The following is a 19,677-nucleotide window of genomic DNA, read 5'->3' as shown; positions in this document are numbered from 1 at the left end:
TTAGTTTGATCTATTATTTATCAAGTCAGCAGAACAAATAGTGCAAAATAAGTTTGCATTTTTTAGCAACGCCCATTCAAGAGGCAAGATACATATTTTATTAAAAAAACTCATTACACAAAATGGAGTATAAGCAATAGATGCATTATATCCGAGGCAGGCCAAGTGAAACATTACATACACAAACTGGCGAAGTCAGGGAACTTCACTCTTCACAAAGTTTCTTAACTTTGCGTAAGGTTTAGCTTTACCTGACCCATCCAACATGGTCAGGAGCTGCACAGAGCTTTGTTTCCACGTTATTACTCACGACTGCTCTAACACTGGGTGGCAGCAGGGAGAGGGCCGGGGCTAGGTATGGGCAGTGTGGGTAGCTGCCCAGGGTCCCATGTGTGCTCACAACAAAGGGGCCCGCAGCGCCTTTTAAAAATCTTCAGCGGTACAAGGTCCAGAGAGCAGCAGTGGCGCAGTGCTGCATGGCCCAAATGAGAGGCTCCCTCCCAAGCCTTGCAGCCAGGGGCTGAAAGGGCGCCAGGAATCGAATTGCTGCATCTGCATGATAACAGAGATTAGATGGGTTTTTGAAGTGCCCTTAGGTGTGAAGTGAGCCCTGCTCCTGCGTGAATGAAAAGCAGGGTGTCCTGCGGGCCTCACAACAAAAGAAGGGATCATGTCCCATCACCTAGAATGGAGGTAAGGGACTCAGGCATCATCTAAATCCAAAAAATCAATTTTTTTTAACACACAGAAGCATTTTACCTTTGTGAATAGGTTTATCACTACATTGAGGTGTATTCAGTAAAAGTGAGAGTTTTTAAACATGAACTGAGAAACACTTCTGCCCTTGCCCTTATGTTAATGGTATTAGTGAACTAAGGTGGTCATTACAACCTCGGCGGTCTTTTTGCAAGACCGCTGAGGGACCACCGTGCTGAAGACCGCCAGTGCAGGCGGTTTTCCACTCAGTGAATTATGACTGCTGGCAGCTATACTGGCGGTCGGCGGGGAAGTGGAGGTTGCTCCACCTCCACCGCCCTTCATCAGAACACCGCCCACCGAATCACGTTCCGTGATTCGGCGTGGCGGTGTTCTGTTGACGGGGTGCTGGCGGCGGAGCAGCCCCCATGGATCCCGTCCCCTCCCGGAGGATCAACGGACCAGATAAGTTGATCGTCCGTTAGGGGAGAGGGTGGGGAGGTGTTGTGTGCGTGCATGGAGGTGTGCGTGTGAGAATGTAGAGGGGGGTGTGAGTGCGTGTATGCATGCAGGGGTGTGTTGTGTTTGGAAATGTGAGCGTGTCTGTCTGTATGTATATCTGAATGGATGTGTGCGTGTATGTCTGTGTGTGTGGCTGTTGCCATGTTTGTTGATATGTGTGCGGGTATGTGTGTTGGTGGTGTCTGCAAGCATGTACGGTGTGTGTCTGGGTTGCGATGTTGGGGGCAGGGGTGGGGAGGGGGTCTTGCCACCTTTGGGGGATAGCAGGGGGGGTGGAGGGGGTGGCGGGAGGGCTCGGGGATGAGGGAGACCCCTATCAGTGCTAGGGAAGGAATTCCCTGCCACCGATAGTGCTTACCGCCATGGATTTCATGGCGGTTCCCAACCCCATGAAATCCATGGCGGTCAGTCGGGTCGTGATACCACCGGCGGTCTTCTGACGGCCGCCGGGCTGGAGACCCAAGTCCCCAGCCCAGCGGTCGTCTCCGCCCTGGCGGTCGGAACGGAGAAGTGGTGGACCGCCATGGTCATAATTCAATTTTTTTTACCGACAGCCTATTGGCGGTAAGACCGCCACTTCTCCGCCAACTGCCAGGGTCGTAATGAGGGCCTAAGTGTAGGGCCACTGGAATTATGCTGCAAGAAAGAACCAAAGTAGGTGGCTGGATTTACTAACTTATTCGGCAAGAAAAGACAAATTATGCAGCTTATTGTGGCACATTTTATGATAGTATTTCTTCATTATTTTGTCATTCATCCAAATACAATAATAAGCAACTTAAAGGTGACCAGTTAACCCTTGAGAAAGACCTTCCACTGTGCAGCACCAAGTGTTACTGCGCTTTTAGTAACATTTGATCCATGTGAGCTAGAAACAAAAATAAAGTATTTTTTATGTTAAAAGCTACAGATTTTGGAGCAGATGGTTTATGCAACAAATGTAACAAATCCATAATTATGCAGAAAATGCAGTGACCATAAATTCAAATAGTTCCAGTGACCCTGACTTAGAGGCACGTCAGAATTCATGTGAACCCTATATGTAGACTATATTTTTATTAAACATGTAACAAAATTACAGTCTATTACACAAACACAAGAAGTTTTGTACGGCGCTCACCCTGACTGCACATATTTGAATGTGTTCTGATTTGTGATAATAACAAAATGGAAGTTGGTGAACTAAAGCATTTGACTAGGATCACAGAATATGGTCAAGCAGGGACGTCAGGATTGATCCTAGATTTTAAAGTTTATCACAGTGCTTCATCTTTAATTATTGTAGGATTATGCTGGAGTCTGGGTGACAGACAGGTCCACATTGTATTTTTGGCCATTTTACATAGAAGTAATTTCGCCCATGGACATAGGAGCACTTCACAACAGACAGAGACTACAGTAGTATTTTTCCAGCCTGGATTAACTGGATGCTGAATCGAGGCAGGGATTGAAGCTTGGTTACCCTTGATGCACGATGGGCAGCTGTAGGCACTAGGCCACATTGTTGCCTTTGAAAGTTCGGCTCATTTTTCGTTCAGGTGCCGAGAGCATCTTGAGCTGAGGAAAGCCATGCCTCTGGCTCAAGTTTTGAGTGGCTTTCCCCCTATAATAGCATGCACAAGAAAGTAATGATCAGCAGGGCAGAATACATGCAAAAAAGTAAAAAAACATTCAGAGAGTGTGATGGTGGAAGGGGAGAGATGGATGTAACGGAGGAAAACAGTTTAAATAATGCAAGAGGTTGGGGGAAGAGTGGTAAATAGTAGTAAATGGAGAGAAGATGTGGCTGTAAGAGGGGCAGAAACAGCAAAAAGGTAGAGGCAGGAGACGGTAAGAGGTTGGGTATAAAGATAGACGCAAGTGGCAGAATTAAAGAGAGAAGGTAAGGTGCTTGGGGAGAGATAAGTAAACAGGTTATAATACAGGGATGATGTGGATATCAGAGGGGGCCAAAGCATCAAGAGTAGGTAATGGGTTGGGCAAGAGATGAGGTGAAAAGTAGAGCATGGAGGGGTGAGGTGGATGTAAGTGGGCAAAATCAGCAAAAAAGTAAGAGACTAGAGAAGAGGTAAAAATGTTGTTAAGCCAGTATGTGCTGCTAAGTCCATTGAGCCTTTTGCTTGGAACTCAAATCCAGTAAGCCATATTTCTTTTCTAGGTTAGCACCTTATCTAGCCACCATGCAATGTCTTTTAAAATGGACTGATTTAGAGCAGGTGGGAATGAAACAACAAAAAATAGATTTATAAGCCCTGGTGAGGTAAAAACAGCCAAATTCGTTTTTCCCTCATTGAAGTAAATGGCCTTCATAGGCTAGAATGGGCAGACTTTATTTTAAATTTTAAAGTCTCCTTAAATGTTACATACCAAGAATTTGGTATCAAATTGATTGTTATAGTAAATCCCACAACTTCCAGTTGTTGGATTTAATATAACTAGTGCAGGTAAAAAGTTTAGACTTTACCTAAAAAGTTGCCAATTTCAGCTCTGCATTGTTTTTGCTGCTGTGCTCTGATTGGCCAGCCTGCAGCAGCTTCTGCCAGGCTACTTTAATGAGGTGTGAAGTGGCCTGGCTTCACACAAAGGAATGTGCTTGGGGGAGAGAATCTCCCCTCAGCAGATGGTGAGGCAGGAAGGGGGAGGGCTGCCAAACTGGTCTTCAAAGGCAGAGAAGGACATCTGGAGCACCCAGCAACACCCCCACATCCTGCAACCCCAGACAGCTAGGTGCCCCCTTGATTAGATTAGGAGAGGGCAGGAGAGGGGTGTGTTTATGATTTTTAGCCACACCAGTGGGTGGGCTCAGCCAGATCTCTCCTCCAAAAATCAGATTCATCCATTTTGGATTTTTAGAGACTGTTGCCTTCTGGGATGGATTTTTGCCACACTTCCCAGGAAGTGGTCATCACACGGGGACGACTCTGTCCCTGATTGGAGAACCAGGGCCCCCCTGCTTTTCACCCAGGAGCAAGGATAAAACTGGCAGACCTGCACCCACGCCTCAGATCCCCACCAAATTTCAAGAAGAAGGAACTACAAGGAGAAGAAGGACTGCCCTGCTGGACCCCTGGCCTGCACCTGGACCCTGCACTCAGAAAGACTGCACCAGCTGCACACTTGGGCTTCACCACAAGAAGGACTTTGCCTGGCTTCCACTGGTTCAAGGAGGGACTCCCTGTTTGCTACAGGTGAAAAATTGCTAAACCAGAGTCCCCTGCACCAACTCCTGAAAAAGTGACCAGCTGACCACTGTCCAGTGGCCAAAAAGGAGTTTACGCCAGGTGTATTCTGGGAGTTGAAGTCCGCACTTCCCAAGGACCATCACAGAACTTCTGGACCCTTGGGGTGAGCTGTGGACCCCAAAAGAACCTTAAAAGAACATCTGGGTGAAGCCCCAGAAGTTTGGAAAAGATTGGAGAATTTTTGAAAAAAAGCTCCATAAAGTGACCGACCCGACGCGGAAATTCTAGCCGGCTTGCCTCAACCGCGACCCGGCCTGACTTCGTGGTTCGTCCCGGTAAAGAAAAACATCCGAAAAAGAGACTAAGTCCGAACGTAAAAAGTTGACCAGGACCTTCCAGCCATCGTGTCCGAGAAGGGCTCCACGGACGTCGGATCAAGATCCAGGTTTACCCCGGTCGAAGGATTTTCATCTCGAAAAAACGACTAAGTCCGAAGGTAAAAATCACCACCGAAGAAACCGACTTCGCGTATCCGGACAAGGGCTCCAGGAGGTCGGATCCAACTGGCAGGTTCGTCCCGGGGAAGAAAAACATCAAAAAAGAGACTAAGTCAGAAGGTAACTTTTTAACCGAGGCCTCCCGCGACTTGTAGCCGAGCAGGGCTCCATCGCGGTCGGCCTGAAAGTTTGACTTTGCCCCGGTCCTGGTGCAACCAGATGACCCGATTGGCGCTTTTTGTTTCTAAGCGCTAGAAAATAATAATACTTTAAAAATTCATATCTCCGGTTCCCCTGAACCGATTTTAATCGTTTTTGTGTCATTTTAAAGATAAAAATATAAGCTATTTTTATAAATTGGTTTTGGATTTTTAAACTGTTTCCTGTGTTTTATTTAATTACTGTTTTGTGATATTTGAATGCTTTACACTTTGTCTCCTAAGTTAAGCCTTGACGCTCGATGCCAAGCTACCAAGGGTAGAGCTGGGATTAATTTACTGAGACCTAACTGTACTTACGTGGAGGTTTGTGGCTTGTTGCTAGGTGTAGGTACCTACCTGCCCTACCAGTAACCCATTTTCCAACATAATTGGTGGCAGCGGTGGGATCCTGTACTTGTGTTCAATATCACGTTACAGTTTTAGATAAAACAAATTAAAAATCCTTTAAATTGTCCTAGTGCAAAAAAAAATTTTTTAATTTTTAATTTTAATTTTTTTTTTTTGTAATTAATTTGGATTAATTTCAATTATTGAATTTTTGTAATTTTTCTAAATTCTTGTTTCCAATTTTTGCAAAAAGTTTTTGTTGACACAAAACTAGGGAACCATGGAGCTTGATCTGGCTAGCCTACCCACACTGACAGTAGTCCAGCTTAGGGGGTTGTGTATTGAGAGGGGGTTGCCTGCAACCCCTGATCTCAGGAAGCAAATCCTGATTAAATCCCTGACAGCATGGGCCGAGGCCCAAGAGGTAGAGACAGAGGAAGCTCCAGAGGAGGAAGAAAAAGAGGAAGATGCTAACTCTAACCACTCAGGGGAGGGAAGGCATCAGACCCCAAGTGAGGAAGAGGAGGAACGGTCCTCAGTGGATACAGTCACTAGGGGCAGACCCAAAGCTAGTGGTAGGAAGGGGGTCCTTTCAGGAGGAGAGAACCCATCCATCAGGGAAAGAGAGCTGGAAGCCCAGCTAGCCTACATAGCTTTGGAAGCAGATAAGCTTGCCCTAGAAAAGAAAAAGTGGGCAAGCAAAGAGAAAAGAGATGGTGGCAGCGATAAAGAGGCTGAGGTGTCCCAGGGTGGGGGTTTTGCCCCCAGATTACCCAAAGGGGTGGTTCCTGCCTATGTAGAGGGGGATGACATAGATAAGTGGCTGGGGGCCTTTGAGAGGGCCCTCCAGATGAGGAAAGTCAAGCCTCAGTACTGGGGTTCACTCCTTTGGGAGTTAGTTCCCAACTCTGGGAGGGATAGGCTCCTAACCATGAGTGGGGAGGAAGCAGACTCATACCCCAGTATGAAGAGTTGCTTGACTAAAAAGTTTGGTCTAACCCCAGAGCAGTATAGGCTTAAGTTTAGGGACACCCAAAAGACAAGCACCCAGTCCTGGGTGGACTTTGTGGACATTTCAGTAAAAGCACTGGAGGGCTGGATACAGGGCAACAGGGTAAGTACCTTTGAGGGGCTGTACAATTTGATTATGAGGGAGCACCTTCTAACTAATTGTGTCCAAGAGAGGCTCCGCCAGTATCTAGTAGACTCTAGGTTGACCAACCCCAGAGAGCTGGGGGAGGCAGCAGATGACTGGTTAAGAACTAGGGTTAACCAGAGACCCCCAGGGGGTGATCAGAAAAAGGGAGGACATGGTTCTTCTCAGGGGAAGAACCAGGGGAAAGATGACAAAAAACCCAAAGAGTCCTCACAAGAGTCCCCAAAAACTTCTCAGGGAGGGGGAACCCCGAGCCAATTCACTTTCAAAGGGAAAGGGTATCAGGGAAAGAATTTTGATCCTGCTAAAGCAGGAAAGTTTCAGGAGCTTGCTAAGGCCGGCAAGTGTTTTGACTGTCATCAGCCAGGACATAAAAGAGGAGATGCTATCTGCACCAAGAAGCCCCACACTGGTGGGCAATCCCAGGGGATTGCTAGTGTAGGGTTGGGGTGGAAGTTGGCCCAGGGGTGGAATCAGGGTACACTGAAGTCACCTTAGTATCCGTGGGTGGGGTGGACATTGCAACTATGGCCACCTTACCTCCCATCATGCAGAGGTATAGGCAGAGGCCTAAAGTCAATGGGACTGAAGTGGAAGCTCTGAGAGATACAGGAGCCAGTGTGACAATGGTTGCAGAAAAGCTGGTTTCTCCAGAGCAGGTCTTACCTGGTGTCTTCCACCAGGTGACTTATGCAGATACCAGAACCAAACTCCATCCCATGGCTATGGTGAGTCTGGAATGGGGAGGTGTGACTGGCCCTAAAAAAGTAGCTGTAGCTCCTGCCCTCCCAGTAGAGTGTCTGCTGGGAAATGATCTTGAAGCATCTGAATGGTCAGAAGTGGAGAGAAGGGTCCATGCACAGATGCTGGACCTCCTTGAATGGGTGTGTGCTGTGACCAGGTCACAGACAGCACAACAGGGAAATGCTGGACACTTGGACCCTGGAACAATGGGCCAAGCCTCCAAGAAGAAGAGAAAGGGCACTGGGTCTGGATTGCCAGCCCCAACAAGTACAGAGGGTCAGGAAGAATCCAACCCTGAGGGGGAGGATCTGAACTCTGAGGGAGGGACACCTTCCCTGCAAACTCTGCCTGACTTGGCAGAACTGCAAGGGGCAGGTGGGCCCACCAGAGAAGATTTGTGCCAGGGACAAAGGGAGTGTCCCACTCTTGAGGGCCTGAGGCAGACTGCTGCCAGGCAAGAACAAGGGGATACCAGTGGTACCCACAAGGTTTACTGGGAGGATGGAGTTCTCTACACTGAGGCTAGGACCCTTAAAGAAGGGGCTACTAGGAGAGTAGTGGTCCCCCAAAAGTATAGAGAATTCCTCCTTACCTTAAGCCATGATATCCCCTTGGCTGGTCATTTAGGACAGACCAAGACCTGGAACAGGCTGGTCAACCATTTTTATTGGCCCGAAATGTCGGAAAAAGTCAGGGAGTTTTGCAGCTCCTGTGTCACCTGTCAAGCCAGTGGCAAGACAGGGGGCAAGCCAAAGGCTCCCTTGATTCCACTGCCAGTGGTTGGGACTCCCTTTGAGAGGGTGGGGATTGACATTGTTGGTCCCGTAGACCCACCAACTGCTTCAGGTAACAGGTACATTGTGGTGGTAGTGGACCATGCCACCAGGTACCCTGAGGCAATACCCCTCCGGACAGTCACTGCTCCCACAGTGGCTAGGGCCCTACTTGGTGTGTTCACCAGAGTGGGATTCCCAAAGGAGGTGGTCTCAGATAGGGGCACAAACTTTATTTCAGCCTATCTGAAAGCCATGTGGGAGGAGTGTGGTGTTACTTATAAGTTCAGCACACCCTACCATCCACAGACCAATGGTCTGGTGGAAAGATTCAATAAGACCCTGAAGGGCATGATCATGGGTTTGTCTGACAAACTCAGGAGGAGATGGGATGTCCTCCTCCCATGCCTGCTGTTTGCCTACAGGGAGGTGCCACAGAAGGGGGTTGGATTCAGCCCCTTTGAGTTACTGTTTGGGCACCCTGTAAGAGGCCCATTGTGCTTGGTGAGAGAGTCTTGGGAAAAGCCTCTCAAGGAATCCAAGGAGAATGTGCTGGATTATGTACTAGGCCTGCGGTCTCGCATGGCTGAGTATATGAAGAAGGCAAGCAGTAACCTGGAGGCCAGTCAGGAGCTCATGAAGCTCTGGCATGATCAAAGGGCTACCATGCCTGAGTATCACCCAGGACAACTGGTGTGGGTTTTGGAGCCCATGGCTCCTAGGGCACTACAGGCCAAATGGACTGGGCCCTATCCAATCCTAGAGAAAAAAGGTGAGGTCACCTACTTGGTGGACCTTGGCACCCCCAGGAATCCTCACAGGATTCTACATGTAAACAGGATGAAACCCCACCAGGACAGGGCAGACATGACCATGCTGATGGTCACTGATGAAGGGAAGGAGGAGGAGGGTGAACCTCTGCCAGACCTCCTGTCCTCAAAGGAAAAAGATGGGTCAGTGGAGGGAGTGGTACTCTCTCCCAAATTGACAGATCAGCAACAACAAGACTGTAAGCAAGTCTTGGGACAGTTTGCTAGTCTGTTCTCCCTGACCCCTGGACTCACCAATTGGTGTGTCCATGATGTTGACACTGGTGACAGCTTGCCTGTCAAGAACAAGCTGTACAGGCTGTCTGACCAGGTCAAGGCCAACATCAAAGCTGAAGTGGCTAAGATGATGGACCTGAAGGTAATTGAGCCCTCTGATAGTCCTTGGTCCAGTCCAGTGGTACTGGTACCCAAAGCTAATCCCCAAGGTGGGAAGAAAGAATTAAGATTCTGTGTGGACTACAGAGGTCTAAATGCAGTCACTAGGACTGATGCTCACCCCATACCTAGAGCTGATGAGCTCATTGACAGGTTGGGGGCTGCCAAATTCCTGAGCACATTTGATCTGACCTCAGGATATTGGCAGATTGCCTTAAGTCCAAGAGCTAAGGAGAGGTCAGCATTTTCCACACCAGAGGGCCACTTTCAGTTCAAGGTGATGCCCTTCGGGATGAAAAATGCTCCTGCCACCTTCCAACGGTTGGTGAATAGAGTCCTGTCTGGGTTGGAAACTTTTAGTGCAGCTTATCTGGATGATATAGCTGTATTTAGTTCCACCTGGAGGGACCACCTGGTCCACCTGAAGGAAGTGCTTCAGGCCCTGCTTCAAGCAGGCCTGACTATCAAGGCAAGCAAGTGCCAGATAGGGCAAAGTTCTGTTGTGTACCTGGGCCACCTTGTTGGTGGAGGCCATGTACAACCTCTCCAGCCCAAGATCCAGACTATCCTGGATTGGGAGGCTCCAAAAACCCAGACTCAGGTCAGGGCCTTTCTTGGCCTGACTGGGTATTACAGGAGGTTTGTTCAGAATTTTGGGACCATAGTGGCCCCTCTGACTGAGCTTACCTCCAAGAAACAACCCAAGAAGGTCATTTGGACCCCAGAGTGTCAGAAAGCTTTTGACACCCTAAAACAGGCTATGTGTTCAGCACCAGTGTTACTGGCCCCTGACTATAGCAAGGAATTTGTAGTGCAAACAGATGCTTCAGAGGAAGGGATTGGGGCAGTGTTAGCACAAGTTAATGAAGAGGGCCATGATCACCCAGTTGCCTTCATCAGCAGGCGACTACTCCCCAGAGAGAAAAAATGGAGTGCCATTGAGAGGGAGGCCTTTGCTGTGGTTTGGTCCCTGAAGAAGTTGAGGCCTTACTTGTTCGGCACTCACTTCCGTGTACAAACTGACCACAGACCTCTCAGATGGTTGATGCAGATGAGGGGGGAGAACCCAAAACTGTTAAGGTGGTCCATTTCCCTACAGGGGATGGACTTCACAGTGGAGCACAGACCTGGGACTGCTCATGCCAATGCAGATGGCCTTTCCAGGTTTTTCCACTTAGCTGATGAGGACTACCAGGGTGTAGGTTAGTACCCATCACCTTTCATCTGGGGGGGGGCAGTGTAGGAAAGTCCTTTTTTTTTGCCTGATCACCCCCACTCTTTCTGGATAGGTACTGGTGGTTACTGACTCTTGGCTGTGCCCTGGGTACTGCTTACCAGTCCCAGGGCCAGTGCTCTGTGTAAAATGGATATGCAAATTAGGCTAATTACAATTGGCTAAGTTAACCTACCTATAAGTCCCTAGTATATGGTAGGGCATGTAGGTTTAGGGACCACAGCATAGGTGGTGCACACCTAGGTGCATTGCTGAGGTGCCCAGTGTCATTTTAAAAGCAAGCCTGCCTTGCTGGCTGCTTTTAAATTAAAGTTATATGCAAATTCGACTTTGGAATTAAAGGTACTTCCAAAGTCTTAAACTACCTTATTTTTTACATATAAGTCACCCCTAAGGTGTGCCCTATGTGCCCCTAGGGCTGGGTGCCATGTAACTATAAGCAGGGACTTTATAAAAATAGATTTATAAGCCCTGGTGAGGTAAAAACAGCCAAATTCGTTTTTCCCTCATTGAAGTAAATGGCCTTCATAGGCTAGAATGGGCAGACTTTATTTTAAATTTTAAAGTCTCCTTAAATGTTACATACCAAGAATTTGGTATCAAATTGATTGTTATAGTAAATCCCACAACTTCCAGTTGTTGGATTTAATATAACTAGTGCAGGTAAAAAGTTTAGACTTTACCTAAAAAGTTGCCAATTTCAGCTCTGCATTGTTTTTGCTGCTGTGCTCTGATTGGCCAGCCTGCAGCAGCTTCTGCCAGGCTACTTTAATGAGGTGTGAAGTGGCCTGGCTTCACACAAAGGAATGTGCTTGGGGGAGAGAATCTCCCCTCAGCAGATGGTGAGGCAGGAAGGGGGAGGGCTGCCAAACTGGTCTTCAAAGGCAGAGAAGGACATCTGGAGCACCCAGCAACACCCCCACATCCTGCAACCCCAGACAGCTAGGTGCCCCCTTGATTAGATTAGGAGAGGGCAGGAGAGGGGTGTGTTTATGATTTTTAGCCACACCAGTGGGTGGGCTCAGCCAGATCTCTCCTCCAAAAATCAGATTCATCCATTTTGGATTTTTAGAGACTGTTGCCTTCTGGGATGGATTTTTGCCACACTTCCCAGGAAGTGGTCATCACAGGGGGACGACTCTGTCCCTGATTGGAGAACCAGGGCCCCCCTGCTTTTCACCCAGGAGCAAGGATAAAACTGGCAGACCTGCACCCACGCCTCAGATCCCCACCAAATTTCAAGAAGAAGGAACTACAAGGAGAAGAAGGACTGCCCTGCTGGACCCCTGGCCTGCACCTGGACCCTGCACTCAGAAAGACTGCACCAGCTGCACACTTGGGCTTCACCACAAGAAGGACTTTGCCTGGCTTCCACTGGTTCAAGGAGGGACTCCCTGTTTGCTACAGGTGAAAAATTGCTAAACCAGAGTCCCCTGCACCAACTCCTGAAAAAGTGACCAGCTGACCACTGTCCAGTGGCCAAAAAGGAGTTTGCGCCAGGTGTATTCTGGGAGTTGAAGTCCGCACTTCCCAAGGACCATCACAGAACTTCTGGACCCTTGGGGTGAGCTGTGGACCCCAAAAGAACCTTAAAAGAACATCTGTGTGAAGCCCCAGAAGTTTGGAAAAGATTGGAGAATTTTTGAAAAAAAGCTCCATAAAGTGACCGACCCGACGCGGAAATTCTAGCCGGCTTGCCTCAACCGCGACCCGGCCTGACTTCGTGGTTCGTCCCGGTAAAGAAAAACATCCGAAAAAGAGACTAAGTCCGAACGTAAAAAGTTGACCGGGACCTTCCAGCCATCGTATCCGAGAAGGGCTCCACGGACGTCGGATCAAGATCCAGGTTTACCCCGGTCGAAGGATTTTCATCTCGAAAAAACGACTAAGTCCGAAGGTAAAAATCACCACCGAGGAAACCGACTTCGCGTATCCGGACAAGGGCTCCAGGAGGTCGGATCCAACTGGCAGGTTCGTCCCGGGGAAGAAAAACATCAAAAAAGAGACTAAGTCAGAAGGTAACTTTTTAACCGAGGCCTCCCGCGACTTGTAGCCGAGCAGGGCTCCATCGCGGTCGGCCTGAAAGTTTGACTTTGCCCCGGTCCTGGTGCAACCAGATGACCCGATTGGCGCTTTTTGTTTCCAAGCGCTAGAAAATAATAATACTTTAAAAATTCATATCTCCGGTTCCCCTGAACCGATTTTAATCGTTTTTGTGTCATTTTAAAGATAAAAATATAAGCTATTTTTATAAATTGGTTTTGGATTTTTAAACTGTTTCCTGTGTTTTATTTAATTACTGTTTTGTGATATTTGAATGCTTTACACTTTGTCTCCTAAGTTAAGCCTTGACGCTCGATGCCAAGCTACCAAGGGTAGAGCTGGGATTAATTTACTGAGACCTAACTGTACTTACGTGGAGGTTTGTGGCTTGTTGCTAGGTGTAGGTACCTACCTGCCCTACCAGTAACCCATTTTCCAACAACCACTGACTTCAAGTCGGTGGTAATTGCATCTCCAAAATGCCGAAATCGCATTTTGGAAATGCATGGTACATCAGTATGGGAAATGCAAATAGGAATTCCCTATTTGCAATTCTTATTCTGGCAATCGCAAATTGCGATTTCTACCAGGTAGAAATCACAATTTGCGAAGGGCTTTGTATATTAGAAAAGCCCAGTTTGCAATTCTTAATGGCCCGAAATACCAATTCGGACCATTAAAAAATGCAAACAGGCTTCGTACATCGGACCCAAAGTCCTGTGCAAAATGACAATCAGCCGGTCTGGGCAGGCACAATATGATGTGCACCTCTTCTTACAACAAATAATCCCAAAACTCAGAGATTGACAGTGAGGCCTGGGGAAATGACTGCTTCTCAGGAACATCGTTAGAATTGGGCTCCTGTGGGAGGGGGCAGTGTGCAAGATATGGCACCTGCGGGGGAGGAGAGCAGCTGAGAAGCGATGAGGCCTTCCATAGAGTACCTCATTGCACAAGGAGTGATCTGCCAAAGACTGAGTCAACTCAAGAAGGTAGCCAGTAGGATCAGGGAGAGAGATCTTGCACTGAAGGTCGGAAGATCAAAAGTGTTTGGTTAGGTACCTGGGAAGTGACTGGATAGACCTGTGGATAATGGAAATTGTCTTGCATACAATTATCTCTTTAACCAAGATCGCAAGGATTTACCGGAGGGCAGGTACAATTTTGTTATTACTTCTAAAGCTAAATATGAGTAGAGTGGCATGGCTCTGGTTTTAAACTGTAAGCCTCTGTTATTCATTTAGCATCATTTTGCAAGCCACTCACCACCTCCCACAACCTACCTATTATAACTATTCCTACCTATTTCACATTGCAACATTTCATTTCCATATAGCTGTAAATTGCAGAAAGCCTTTTTAGTTTAGTTTATTTAATGTATATCTTTAGTGACTGTCTCCAAGTATAGCTTTGGCAGTCTTTTTTCTCCAGCCAAAAAGTTTTTAAGCCTTCTATATGCATGTATTTAAGTTAGTTCAGTTCTTCGCTTCTTTTAAAAATGGAGTTTGAAAGTAATTGCTACGTTTAGGTGCACTATGAGCAGGTGTGGGTCAGCCTTTGGCACTTCTGCCTGCCAATATGTTAGCCACCCGATCTCAGTATACCATTTGTACCGTCTCCTCTTCTTATATTTTGGAACCTGTGCTCTCTGTTGTTTGCTGAAGCTCTTGCAGGTCACTTACCCCATTTAATATGTATTTATTTGTGATCATCCCCATTGCTGCTGAAAACCAAATGACTTATTTTGAACTGCACTAGCAAAAAGGGAGGGCTGGAGAGTCACTTGAAGTCCTGCTGTATAGTTCTGGGACAATCTGACGGAGAATCGTAATTGTGCTCTAATCTGGAAACAATTAGTGAACATTATAGCATTCATCAGTTTTGGAGAGACCTATGCCTAGTTTTTGAGCCAGTTTTATTACCTTTATGTATTTCCATGTAATACAGCTTTAAAAATATATATTTATTTTATTAGGATTATCATTTACATTTTGTAGCCATTTTTGTGATATCCACAACTTTTAAGTAGTTTCTTGCAAAGCTGCTTCAACAACTTCAGAAAATTAATGTTCAATTGATGTACCTTCCTGTGATGGCACTTCCTGTGATGTCACATTTTACAGGGGCCTCACATGTTCCTATTCTGTTTAGGACACCACAAACCTTGGGACAGGCCTGAGCGTTGAAATGTGAGAGATACCTAGGGGCAGACGCTTCATCTCATTTCCCTGCTGCCAAAAGTCTCTCCTCAGTACTTAACAGCAAACAGAAAATGAGAGGTACAGGAAACAAAAATGTTAACACTGCAACCAACACATGATCTCTATCCCACTTTATTTCCCCACTTTACAAAAAAAAAATCACCAGTTTACAAAATATTATTAAGTTGCAAGGTGTACGATTTTGCAAATTTCCACACCGCTTTATCAATTACAATGGTTTCAAAATCTGTTTCTTCCATTAGTCCACGGTGCAAACAACTTTCATGATGAAAATGAAGCAAAATATATGGGCCGTCTTCTTTATTGACAAGCAGCAAAAATGGTAAAAAATGATTCACTCTGATTTCTTGCGCCAGCACTAAATTTACATCATTTTCCCACCGGTGGTTAGCAGCTTGTTTTGGTCAGGAATAGCCAAGTTGAAATCGTCGCTCCTTGCTATTATTATCACTTGTTTTGTTTTTTGGCATTTGCCCTTAATGGGGAGACTACTTTAAAGTTTTTAGTTCAGCACACACTGCATCTTTGCTAAACTCCTACAAAGGCAGATGGTTGAAACTGAAAAAGAGTGTCTTATTGCACTTTCACCCGAATCACAGGAACAGACATAAAATATGGAATGTTTTGCTAATGCTGCGTGCGTATTTTACAGTTGTTTGGGTATTCACAGACATGGTCACCAAACCCATGCATAAATGATATATAATAAGTAGTTTGCATATGTGGCTGCATTGCATTCACACACAGCACCGTTTTTCATAACCATCGATGTGCGCATTGGATTCACTTGCATTTTTGTAAGCTACTTACACATTCTCATTATCTGTTTATTTTCTTTCTTCCTCTCTGCAAGCCCTGCACAGATTGGAGATCTTTTAAGACGACAGCAGCACGACTTACACATACTTCTTGTGCATGGAAGCCAAGTGCACAGATAAATATAATAAACGAGAATCTGAAGTTTGGAGAATGGCAGCAAAGTCACTACTAACCTGATTTTCGATCCCCCACTTGGACACATGCGTGTAGAATTTGAGTGCCTGGCACACACACAATCTACTTACATTACGCATATGCCAATAACAACTATATAAAGTAGATTTGTGAATAGCAAGAACTTTAGGAGGCATATACAGAGTATGGTGACTGACCTGCAGGCCAGCCAGATCAGCAAAGTCTTACCCTCCACCCCCCTGGCGGAAGACTGCCTGTCAGCGGCGGCTCCTCCGTTAGGGCGGAAGAGCGTTGCCCCCCGGCAAGCAAGCTGCAAACCTTTTAAAACGAAAGAATAATAAACTATGTTTGTTAACCTTTCATTGTGAAGGGGCGGGGCCTTGTGGGGGTGACCTGGACCATGGGAGTGCACTCAGTGCACATGTGTGTTTGGCCGGCCGTCTCGGGCCGGGCAAACACATATTTGCAGTATGCTCTCTCCAACCGGGCACTGTGTTGCCAGGCTGGAGAGAGCAAACACAGGCTCCCAGTCTGCCTGGGAGAGGCCAGGATGGGCGCTTCCAGAAATCCTAACGCTGTTCTGAGCAGTGTCAGGATTGGGAACAGGGCAGGCTGGGAGCCTGTGCCCGGAGCGACGACGGAAAGAGGAGCTGAGCATCGCGATGGCAGAACAGGTACGTTTTTATTTCTATTTTTTTATTTTTATTAAATGTTCCCCCCTACCACACCTTGCGCCACACCCCGTGTGAGCGCAGTGAGCCACGAATGCTGCCTATCATGTTTATTGATCCCTGCATGTCTGGTATGATCTCAGTAATGAAAGTGCATCCACTGGGGAGGCAGATGCACTTTCATTGCTGCTGAATGTCAGGTCACTCGCCATGCTGAAGCTGCCTGTTCAGCATTCAGTTTTGCTTTACAGCAACAGAACCCCTTCAAAATATGGGGGTTTGTTGCTGCTAAACAAATGGCAAATGTCACTTTATGCACATGGAGCTTTCTCACGGCACATGAGAGGCAGTTGAACATTTTATTTTATTTTATTCCGGGGGGCACTATGCACTGCATGACTGTCCCGTGAAGGAAAAAAGAGAGAGTCATGCAGCCATAAATAGGGAGAGATGACTTCTGCTCTGCCGTGGTGGTTCTGTGGTGGCTGAACTGCTGAGTAAAGCACCTGACTCTACTGTCCGAAACCCAGAGAGACCCTCATCACTAAATGAGGGTATAATTTATTAAATGTATACAATTGCACTGACAATTTATATAAGTGCTCCAGCTCTGCCAAACTCTAAATGACCAGGTAGGCCTGTATAGTTTTCAGCTATTCCATACTTATGCTACTAATAATAACTTATTCTATGCCCCACTCCTCTAAAAGCACCGTTTATAACATATGGTAGTGTTAGCTAATTTTATTTACTGTGATATCAGCATTTGGATCAGTCTGGCCAGATCCAGAGGGTCAGTCTTTCCAGATCCAGATTCAGAAAGGTACAAGGCAGGGGTGTCCTTGGTCCCCTCTACTCTTTGCCCTGTATATCAATCCCTTGCTTAGGAAACTCGAGCCTAATAGAATAATAGCACCATGCATTTTCAGTGCTGGGATACTAAAGGTCTTGCTCATGCAGATGACATGGCGATCATCACGTCTGATCCAGATCTATCACTAAGGGAGATTAAACTATAGGGGAATTCTCTGGATATTTGTTGAATCAGGGTAAAACTCAAGAAATGATTAATAGACAGGCACAATTTACTAATAAGAGAGCTGGGGAGAAAGCTGGGTATCTGGGTGTTATTATGCTGCAGATTTAGACCAAATAGTGGAGGTCAACTTAGCCCTGGTCATTAGGAAGGTTAAAAGTGATTTCAGGAGAATGGACAATCTGCATGTGTCCATAGTTGGCCGCAGCAACATTATAAAAATGCTGTTTTTACAGAAAGTGTTTTTTCAGTCTATCTCTCTTGAATTTGAAAGCCGCTGGCTTACGTTATTGGACGAACTAGTCTGCAGATTTATTTGGGCATATGCCAAAACTAGAAGGCTCTTAAGTATCTGAGGCTTCCCAGGGATAGAGGGGGCTGGGCTGTCCCGAATTTTAACCTTTACTACTGGTCGGCAGCATTGCAATATATTTGTTCTTCGGCTGGGGAGTGCAATGAAGATCGATGGACGGGTAGCAAAGTGCCCCCTATTTATGAGCTGCTGATTGGGGAAGAACCTCAGGGCTGTTTTCTGAAGCAGATCGAGCCCAGTTATCATAGGAAGGTCCAGTTTAAGACTCTTCTGGCCACTTAAAAGATTTGGACAGCTCTGGAAATTAGGGCTGGGGAGGCTGAGTTACTACACCCCATTATAGAGAAATCCTATAGTCCCTGACATTTTTTGTGATTCTTGTGAACAGGCCTAGGAAGGCTTGGGGCTTAAGAGGTTAGAAGACTTTCATGCTGGGGATGGAAATGTCTCCTTGGAGGAGCTGTGGATTAATTTTGAGTTCAAACAGTAGGAGTTTTTTTAATTATCTACAATTTTCTCTTTAGGAAGGGAGGGTGCGTAAGGAGCTTTTCAAAAGTGAAGCTGATGAATCTTTTAGAAAATGGGGCTGAATGTTCAATTAGTCAAATGTATGGCATTTTGAACTCTCTCTTGTGATGATCTTGAGAGGCAATTGGATAAGTGGCAGAAGAAGAGAGGCTCGAGTCTCTTTAATTAGCCCAATCCGTGCAAATTCTCAGCCAGTCTGCAAGCTCAACATTGATTTATATACTCTGGCAAAAATTACCAAGTGGGGGGTTAGGGAGCTCTGTAGGAACTTGCTGCCGGCGCTGTCAACATCCAGAGGTGGATTTGAGTCCTATATTTTATTTACCTGTACCACACTGGAGTTGCTTAAAAGGAAGATCTCAAAGATCTTTGAAATTCTCTTAAAGCTTGACATTACTTTAACCCCTCAACTAATACTCTTGGGAGTACACAACAAGGTTGTTACAAGGTCCTGCCAGTTGTTTATCTTTGTCCCCTGGCGGTGATTCGGTCATGCATTGCATCGACCTGGCTCGATCCTTGTCCCCCGACTTCAGCAGTGGTTAACATGATTGTTAGCGCTGTCTTGCTTGGAAAGGCTTTTATACACATGCAAAGGATAGAAAGCTAGGTAAAAGGGGGAGCAGATTTGGGTACCTTTTTAGGTTTGGCTGAGTCCCAGCACCGTGATTAGCAGGGAGAAAGGCAACTGTTAGGAGCTCTGGTGACGTTATCCCTCTTTTGGGTCTTGATGTTTGTCCTCTCTATTATTTATTACCGGGGACAACATATTGGCCAGGAGGTGGGGGCAGGAGTGGGGTATCAGGACAAGCATTCTTAGCATTTTCTTTATCCTGTCTTGCATATTACCCTCATGGGGTGGACCAGAGTTTCAGACAGCAGCTCACCCGCGATGCACGTTGTTTATCTGATGCATCACATGTCAACCTATAAATGCTGTGATGATGATAGAGTTTATCTTTGGACTTGATAATATTTTCTGACAGGAAGACACCTGTTATGTTATGTTATCATTACTTATATAGCGCATAAAACTGCCCAGAGGCCTCGCAGCCTTTATTGATTGCACTTTTTTTGGCTAACAGGACTCTTTGCAATAGAGCATTTTATTGGTGTTTTTAGGACGGGAAAGGCATGGTATGCACTATATTGCTTGTATAAGGGTGCTGTTTCTATTCTTGTTGATGGCCTCATAGCGGTCTGATGGTTGGTCCGCTAAACTCGTAAGCAGCTCTTTAATCTCCTCTTGTGTTTTATAATTAATACAAATATTTAAAGAAAAAAAAAGATAATCAGGATTTGCCGTAGAATGGTGGGTGCTGGTGAGTCAATCAGAATGCTCCTTTTGCTGCC

The 19,677-nt window shown here is 46.3% G+C and overlaps 1 protein-coding gene across 9 annotated transcripts in view; it reads right to left on the bottom strand.

The window, feature by feature from the left end:
• Positions 1-19,677, bottom strand: part of KIAA1549L (KIAA1549 like) — a 526,680-nt gene that overhangs the window by 164,281 nt on the left and 342,722 nt on the right. The gene's annotated exons all lie outside the window — the stretch shown is intronic.

Source organism: Pleurodeles waltl, chromosome 3_1 (assembly GCF_031143425.1).
Source record: "Pleurodeles waltl isolate 20211129_DDA chromosome 3_1, aPleWal1.hap1.20221129, whole genome shotgun sequence".
NCBI lineage: Eukaryota > Metazoa > Chordata > Amphibia > Caudata > Salamandridae > Pleurodeles > Pleurodeles waltl.
Note: the sequence above shows the minus strand (reverse complement) of the source record. Positions and strands in the feature narration are given on the sequence as shown.